The 8,113-nt window shown below is 49.5% G+C and overlaps 1 long non-coding RNA gene across 1 annotated transcript; it reads right to left on the bottom strand.

The window, feature by feature from the left end:
* Positions 1-890: 890 nt before the first annotated feature.
* Positions 891-5,122, bottom strand: LOC121825384 (uncharacterized). Its single transcript, XR_013047519.1, has 3 exons — positions 4,848-5,122; positions 4,587-4,679; positions 891-2,044 (listed from the first exon to the last, which is right to left on the bottom strand). It is a non-coding gene; the product is annotated as an uncharacterized LOC121825384 (long non-coding RNA).
* Between the last annotated feature and the right edge of the window lie 2,991 nt (positions 5,123-8,113).

The raw sequence follows: 8,113 nt of genomic DNA on the forward strand, positions 1-8,113 counted from the left end.
GCACAGCTTTCAGACCGGCTCCATGCTCTGCTGAGTCATCCCTGAAGAAGCAACCCGGGCACGTCTGGAAAGCTGGTTGGAAAGGAAATCTCGCCAGCCCCAGGCCCCGCGCGACCGCATCCGAACCTGTAGTCTAACAAGGTCCTTGGGGATTCCTCTCTGCACTTCGAACTTGGAGATGCGCTGCCTTGGGCTCTGGCTCTCAATTTAGCATGCCTCAGAAGCACCCCGAGAGCTTGTTAAGCAACACTGGCCGGGCTCCTCTCTCAGAATGTGCAATTCACCCGTCATGGATGGAGCCCAAGAATTCGTATTTCTAACAAGTCCCTGGGTGACCCTGGTGCAGGTCCCTGGAGAACCTAAGGTAACAATGAGGGCCATAGAGCAGGTCCGTCCCTGACTCAAGACAGGGCAGCACACCCCACCTGAAGTTCTAGAACGCCTGAACCCTGGGGACATGCTTGTTCCTGCATTGGGGTGCGGGGATGGACCCTTTTTCTCTAACCGAATTTTGGTCGTTTTGTTTAAACAACATATGCATTTTCATTTTTATAAAAGGAAACAACAGATGTTGGCTGGTAGCTTCATGTTTGACCTTGAGAAGGGAATCTGTGTCCTCAAGTCCCCACGTTTCCCCAGGAAAGGTTGACTGAGATCAGAAAGCTGCTTTAGAACCCCCCCACCCCCCACCCCCGCCCTGCACATCCCACGTGAGGGCAAAAGTTTCAAACGGCTGACTTCGGGATTTTCTTCCATCATTTATTTATCACAACCCTCAACTAAAATGGCACCGTGGGATAACAGAATTTCCTCACCTCTCCATTTTGTTAATTGTGAAAGCAATATTCTGAAGAGAATTTAAGAGATTAAAATTTAAGAGAAGACAATTTGAGGGGTTAAAAACTTCATTGCACTCCAACTCCCAAACTGTTCGCCATCTTCCTGTGTTCTGAGAGACAGAGAGAGAGAGAGAGAGAGAGAGAGAGAGAGAGAGAGAGAGAGAGAGAGAGAGAGCCTGTGTGCATGGCTTTGAAGTGGATCCATTTCTATTCTGCATCTTTGGGTCATAAACATGTTGTCAGCAATATAGAAATAAATTCGCTCGCTCCGCCACTCCTCTGCTGTTAGCGCTGTGTGGACGGTTTCAAACACGACTTTTCCTTTCGGAGAGCTTGATCTTCTTCCCTGCGCATCTGTAAAACACAGACTCTTTGAACTGCCGCGACGGAGTGCAAAGCCGCTGGAAAGTGCCTGGTGCAGAGTCTACAGTCCTCCGTGATACATATCAATACGATGCACAGCTCCACTCTGCCGCCTGTCTGAGTCTTGGGACCTTCTGTAGTAAGTGGGAAGTCTGGGGGGCAGTTTGTGACTGCTCTACAGTAGGATGGGACTGGCTCTTCTGGAATTCTCTATTGGCCAGGGCTTCGTTTAGTTGGAATCTAATCCATCTAATCGATGCACATTTTGACAGTGGCTGTTGCTGAAACCCCTTCCCTGGGGGAGATGCAGACACGGTTTACCCTTCCCTTTGAGGTCTCCACAGCAGACGGAGTGTGAGGCCATCCAAGTTCACTCTGGGGGAATCGATGTGTTTATTGGGCTTCCTTACAGAGGGGTTACCTACAGAGGTGTGGGTGTCATGCCCCACTCCCGACCCCACACCAAAGGCTGCACTGGAAAGAAAGTCTTTACCCAGCTGGATGATGGCGTTCCCACATCCACACAGCTGGAGCGCTCTCCCTCAACCACCCCCAAAACTATTTCTTGTAGCCCCTCCCGGAGGCCAGGTGTCATCATGGCAGAATTGCTGACAGCTGGTAGGACAGAGGGACTGACTAGGAAACCGAAGGTCCCGGTACCCTCCCCTGCCCTCCTTCTACGAGGGGATGTCACCAGCAACACGCCCGGCTGAGAGGATGTTTGCAGGCGGACCCAGCAGGTGGCTGCTGTTCGGCTGGAAGGTCGACCTATACAACAGTTCTGTGAGACGCGTCTGAGGGAAGGTGCGGCTGGCCAGATGCAGCAGCTTGGCTTTCCTCATCTGAAAAGTAGAGTTCATGATAGTTAGACGAGATGCCTTGTGCCAGCCAGGCGCCAGGACAGCTCTCCAGGAACGCCAGCCTTCTTAGACGCTTTGTCATGGTTTAGACCCCAAAAGACGATTATTTCTAATTTTAATAATCCTGGCCAGATTGTCTTCCTAAATTTTAAAGCGGCTCTCATTTAAATTTAGAAGAGTATTCTGAACTTCAAGTCGCAAGACTGATTTGCATTTTGAAAGTCTGAAGCAACGCATTGTGCTGAGCCCTGTTCTCAGAGCTCCCGTTTAGGAAACACTAGAGCTGGAGACACTAACCCAGCCCCCAGCCGGAATAATGCTGGCCAGAAAGGATGCTGCCTTTAAAAGTCTTAATTGTTGGTGGCAAACGCTGTCCCCATCCCCCATCTCTACCAACAGCAACAGAATGCACAGAGGGAATTGCATCCAATTTTATACAAGATTTGCCAGTGAACTTGGATCAACCATGAAAGAGTCCAGTTGCACGCTTATTAGATGAGTGTGTGTATATATATTATTTTATACATGCTTGAACATAGAGGACCCTGAGGAGAGCCTGTCATTTCCTAAGACACAGCAAATCAATCAGAGTGCCTCATGTGTCCTCAGAGTTTTATGGTCTGCAAAGCAACTCCTCATAAATTGTCTAGTTTGATTCTCACAAAAGATCCATGAGGCGAAACAGTCTGTATATACCCTCTATGAGGAAGAGGACACCAACCCTCAGAGAGGTCCTGGTTTCCTTGAGCACCCACAGTGAGCAGCGGGGCTGGGCCTGTCTTGCAGGTGCACGGACTCTGGACTTGGGGACAAGACTCGCCATGTGACAGCTGGAGCTATGGGAAACCCACAGGCTGTGGTCAAAAACACCAACTCAGTGTGGGTCTGGAAAAAGAGGCTTCTGAGGCTCTAAAGCTATCCAGCTTCAAATGCCATGCTTTGCAGGGCTTGGAGAAATGGCCTCGTGGTTAAGAGCACCGACTGCTCTTGCAGAGGATCTGGGTTTGGTTCTCAGCACCCACATGGCAACTCACCACTATGTGTAACTCCCGATCCAGAGGTTCTGATGCCCCCTTCTGGCCTCCACAGGCAATGCATGCACATGATTACACAGCTGTATATCCAGACAGACACTCAAACACATTAAATGGGGGGCGGTTGGGGGGAGGGACAGGCTTTTCCAGGAAATACAAGCACACATGACTGCCACTGAGGAAGGTAGGATTGGGAAGTTGGTACCAGTGAGTCTGAGGCCACCCAGGGCTACAGCTGTGAGTCATTTGACCATGTCACAACACACCCTCCTTGATATCCAGAGACTCGAAGATCTCTGAAATAAGCACAAGGTGTGTTCATCAGAGATGTTGTTATGGCCAGGGGATGACACACAGGTCTGTGGCCCAGGGCTTCCTGTGGAGTGAACTTACAAGGTCTCCAGCCTGGTACCCTTGTTGTCAAGGAAGGGCACGTTGGGGAGGCAGCGGAAGGATGCGGGAAACATCACTGCCTCCCTGCAGTCTGCAGCAGATGGTGTTTACGAATGTTCTTTTGACTCCGTGACCTTGTGACGCCGCCGTCACGGAAGGCCCCAGATAACAGGACGGGATTACTGGCAGGCACTGGCCGTTTCGAGCACAGTTAGGCAATGGGCTTCCTGATGGTCTATGTTGATATGGTTATTGTGTGTTCGTCTGTGTTTTATGTCCCGGGCAGAGCTCATTCTTAGATGAATAGCTGTCCCTGCCAGGAAGACACTATTGGCCACACTGCATTGGTCTATTTTGCATGACTATAATACAACACCAGAGGCAGGCTGGCTTTATAAAGAGGCTTTTTAGCTACAGTTCTGGAATGCTGTTGTTTTGTTACTCTTTTGGGGGGGGCCCTCACCCAGCTCCCAAATAAATCACTCACAGACATGGAGCCTTATTCTTACTTAAGAATGCCCTGCGTTAGCTTGACTTATTTCTTTCTTTTTTTGTTTTTTTTTTTTTGTTTTGTTTTTGTTTTTTTTTTGTTTGTTTTTTTGGTTTTTCGAGACAGGGTTTCTCTGAGTAGTTTTGCGCCTTTCCTGGGACTCACTTGGTAGCCCAGGCTGGCCTCGAACTCACAGAGATCCACCTGGCTCTGCCTCCCGAGTGCTGGGATTAAAGGCGTGCGCCACCACCGCCCGGTAAGCTTGACTTATTTCTTGGTAGCTTTCTTTAACTTAACTTATCCCGTCTACCCTTTGCCTCTGGGCTTTTCCCGTTCTCTTACTTCTGTAAATCTTACTTTTACTCCATGGCTTGCTGTGTAGCTGGGTGGCTGGCCCCTGGTGTCCTCCTGCTTCTCTGGCTCCTCGCTTCTTTCCAGATCTCTCCCCCCTATATATTCTCTCTGGCTGCCAGCCCTACCTATCCTTTCTCTTGCCTTGCTATTGGCCGTTCAGTTCTTTATTAGACCATCAGGTGTTTTAGACAGGCACAGTAGCAACACAGCTTCACAGAGTTAAACACATGCAGCATAAACCAAAGTAACATACCTTAGAATACTCTACTCCACTGGAAAGTACCATACAGAAGTCCAAAGTGCAAGCCGCTGGGCCTATGCTCTGGCGAGGACCCCTCCGTGCCGTCTTACATTACGATGGGAGGAGCACGTACATACAAAGGAAAGAGTATGCTTAGAGCCAGGGAGGAGAGGGAGGCAGGGAGGGAGGGAGAAGTGTCCATAATCCCTTGCAGGGATGAGCCAAGTCCTCCCACTAGGCTCCACTTCCTGAAAGCCCGTTACCCTCAGGTACCACCAGCCTGGGCTCCGAGGAAGGACAGACGGCTTCCATCCACAGCAGCCGATTTCTGCAGTTCCTCTGTCCTCTCCAGCCCTGTCCTCTGGGCTCCCTGCTGGGACCCCGGCCTGCGGGCCACAGGGTGCATAGGTGAAGCCGCTTCCTCTGAGCTCCACTGCCTTAACAGCCACCAGCGATGACGGTGTTTATTCTCCGGCGGGTAAGTCGGGCAAGGGTGAAACATACGGGACAGAGATTTTTTTTTTTCTGGTATTTTGATTGCTGGATGCCTTTCAAATTATGAAAGCATGACACAATTGGTTATAACAGCAGAAAAAGCTGGCTGTGCACAAGGAAGAGCCTGGCTATGACTGCCTTCGGGCTCTGCCTTCTAGACTCTCCATCCCCCACCCCACCCCACCCCCCACACTCACAGTCCAGCTGTCACGCTGTTCACTGGAGACTGCAGGTCGACCTGAATACGGATGGCGTTTGAGGTTACTTCATCCAGCCAGGTACAGTGGCATGCGCCTTCAACCCCAGCAACTCAGGAGGCAGACATTAGAAGATCTCTGTGAGTTCGAGACCAGCCTGGTCTACAGAGTGAGTTCCAGGACAGCCAGGGCTACCCAATGAGGTCCTCTGTGTGTGTGTGTGTGTGTGTGTGTGTGTGTGTGTGTGTGTGTGTGTGTGAGAGAGAGAGAGAGAGAGAGAGAGAGAGAGAGAGAGAGAGAGAGAGAGAGAGAGTGTTTTTCCTTTTCTTTAGGTCCCTTTATGTGAGCTCCCCAGCACCCACACAGCAGCTCACAACTGTCAGCAACTCCAGTCCCAGGGGATCTGATGCCCTTTTCTGGACTCCACGGGCACCACACGCACATGCAGGGAAACACTCATACACAAGATATATATATATAGAGAGAGATATATATATATATAATTAAAGAAGGTCAGATTTATACTTAATATCCACGGACAGTTTTCTAGTCATTATTCCTTAAGAGAAACAGCAGAATCTACATAGCATTTCCATGATAGTATAGTTAACCACCAAGGGATGGTTTAAAGTATATGGTTAGGTGTACATTTTGATGCCATTTATATAAGGATTTGGAGTGCCTGTGGATTTCAGTGTCCATGGGGCCGATTTCTTGAGGGTACTGAATAACAACTGAATATATATCACACTGAACTTTCTTACCAGTTAGGATGCTGCTGTCAGAGTTCCACACTATATTTAGCCACATTACAAATGTTTTCACTTAGCGGTGCTCTTCCTCTACCTTCTCCTGAGAACAGTGGAGGATGCGCACAGAGGCGATGGTCAAGTGTGACCTGATTCATCCTCGACCTCAGTGGGGGATAGCATCTGGAGGGGGCACACACACCGCCAGCATTATTGTGATTATGGAGCAGGAGAGCTGGGACGTTGAGGCCACATCTCTGTTTTAACAGTGAGCTGGGGTGGGGAGCTACCCACGCCTCTAGCGCCTTTCCATGAAGGCCCTCGAAGGCAGTAAAGAATAAAATCTACGAGTCTCTTACAGCCTGGCGGCAGCCACCTGCCACACTCTGGAAACTTTCCAAGGCCACACTGCACTTTTATACTTCACGTGGATTTTACATCCTAGTCTGTCAGTTTTTTTATTGAACAAACAGTAATTTGAAGACTTTTAAAATAAGAGTTTTACTTTTGTTCTTGTTTGTTTGCGACAGGGCCTCACTCTATATAGCCCAGGCTGGCTTCGAACATGCTATCCCCCTGCCTCAGGCCCCTGAGTGTTGGGGTTACAAGTGTGATCTACCAGGCAAACGTCACAGACCTTGAAGATGTTAATGAGGAAGTTCCAGAATCCCGAATGCAAGTTCAGGAAATGGAAGCCAAATGTGATTAATTTTGTGCTGTGCTTAACATTCAATTTATCAGTTATAATTTTTTTAAGTATCTCATTCTTTGGTTTGGAGTTAGTTATCAGTCTTGCTCTGTCTCAGAAATGAGAGAGAGAGAGAGATTGTGTGATACAAAGAATGGACTCAGTACCGTGTACACTAGGTGAGCTCTCCCAGTGAACCCCATCACTGGTCACAAACTGGTACTTTTTAATAATTACTATCGAAAAGCTTTTGCAGTTTAGTTATTGTTATTTCTTTTCTGTGTATGAGTGTTTTGCCTGCGTGTGTGTCTGTGTATCACAGTCATTCAGTGACCTTGGAGGCTAGCACAGGGCGTTGGATCCCCTGGACCTGGAGTTACAGATGGTTTTGAGCCTCCCTGTGGGTGCTGGGAACTGAACCTTCCGCAAGAGCAGTCCATGCTCTAACCATAGAACCACTGCCCCAGCCCTGTGAATGCCCTTCTCATGATGAGTGACAGCCCCAAAATATGGCGTCTTGACGCACCGACTACTGGAGGGATGGGAGGTCAGGAGGATCCCTGTGAGCTTCTCTTGGAAATGTCACAGATGCTTCTAAGAGCGGCACCCTCACCCTGGGGGAGGAGCATCTTCTTCCCTGTAGATACACCACAGAGAGGAATTGGAAGGGGTTCATTTGCGGCCCCCCTTACTCAGTACCCTCTTGTCTTAGCATCTTTCTCCCTGACTCTCCATGCTTCATCCTGCCCAGTACTAGATCATCCTGTTTCGGTCCGTCTTCAGGTCTGTGTTTCCGTCCATCTGAAGGAGCCCGTGCCACAGAATACCTGTGTTGAGGAGATTTGTGTGATTGTCTCATCTCCCTGGGAAGTTCTCTGACTCCTGCAGACAGCTTGACCTTGGCTGAGTCGGACAGCGTGACGGCGGAGAGACGGGAGGTTGCAGGTCAAGAGTCCACATTACCTCCGGTTGTCTTTGTCCCTTTAAGAACTGTCTACTTCCAGCTTCCACCCACCTTCCCGTCTTCACAACCACTAGGTAAGTCGGATGGGATGCAGGACCGAGCTCGGCAGACCTCTGGCCTTCACCAGCTCCGACGCCAGGCTGTATGAGGATCTGGAACCCAGGGGAAACGTTTTTCTGCTCTGCTGTGGCTGGCCTGCCCTATTTATCAAATGTATCGATTTATTAGTTCCTTTGTGCTGTGGTTTGGGAAGGTTCTGTAACCTTTTCCATAGCATCCTATGGCATCAGGGCGACTTGAATCCATGTTCCCAGGCCAGGGTCACTCATATTAGGCTCAGAATCAACTTTTAAACAACAAACGTCTCCAGGGTGAGGTCCTGCTGCCTGGCTTGCACTGAGAGCAGGTGGGAGTGCTCACCCTCCTCTCCAGGTCTCCTCCAGGCT

The sequence above is a fragment of the Peromyscus maniculatus genome, chromosome 23 (genome assembly GCF_049852395.1).
Source record: "Peromyscus maniculatus bairdii isolate BWxNUB_F1_BW_parent chromosome 23, HU_Pman_BW_mat_3.1, whole genome shotgun sequence".
NCBI lineage: Eukaryota > Metazoa > Chordata > Mammalia > Rodentia > Cricetidae > Peromyscus > Peromyscus maniculatus.